A 219-nucleotide genomic window follows, 5' to 3' on the forward strand; every position below is an offset into this window, starting at 1 on the left:
GCAGGACTGCACAAAGCAGCCAGTCAACCCAGCCAGTGTCTTCTGAGTGGCAGTTCTTCCGGCCTAACACTAAAGGGGCCAATTTTAGAACGTTGGTGCCCACTATTCAATTATTATAAGGGAGAGATACAGATTCAAGTGAGTATTAATGGATGTATGAAATCACTGTTTGAGAGAGTGAATAAGATGGGTGGGGAGAAAGGAAAAAGAGAGTAATGA

Source organism: Gekko japonicus, unplaced genomic scaffold, assembly GCF_001447785.1.
Source record: "Gekko japonicus isolate JY-2015 unplaced genomic scaffold, Gekko_japonicus_V1.1 scaffold8384, whole genome shotgun sequence".
NCBI classification, from domain to species: Eukaryota; Metazoa; Chordata; class Lepidosauria; order Squamata; family Gekkonidae; genus Gekko; species Gekko japonicus.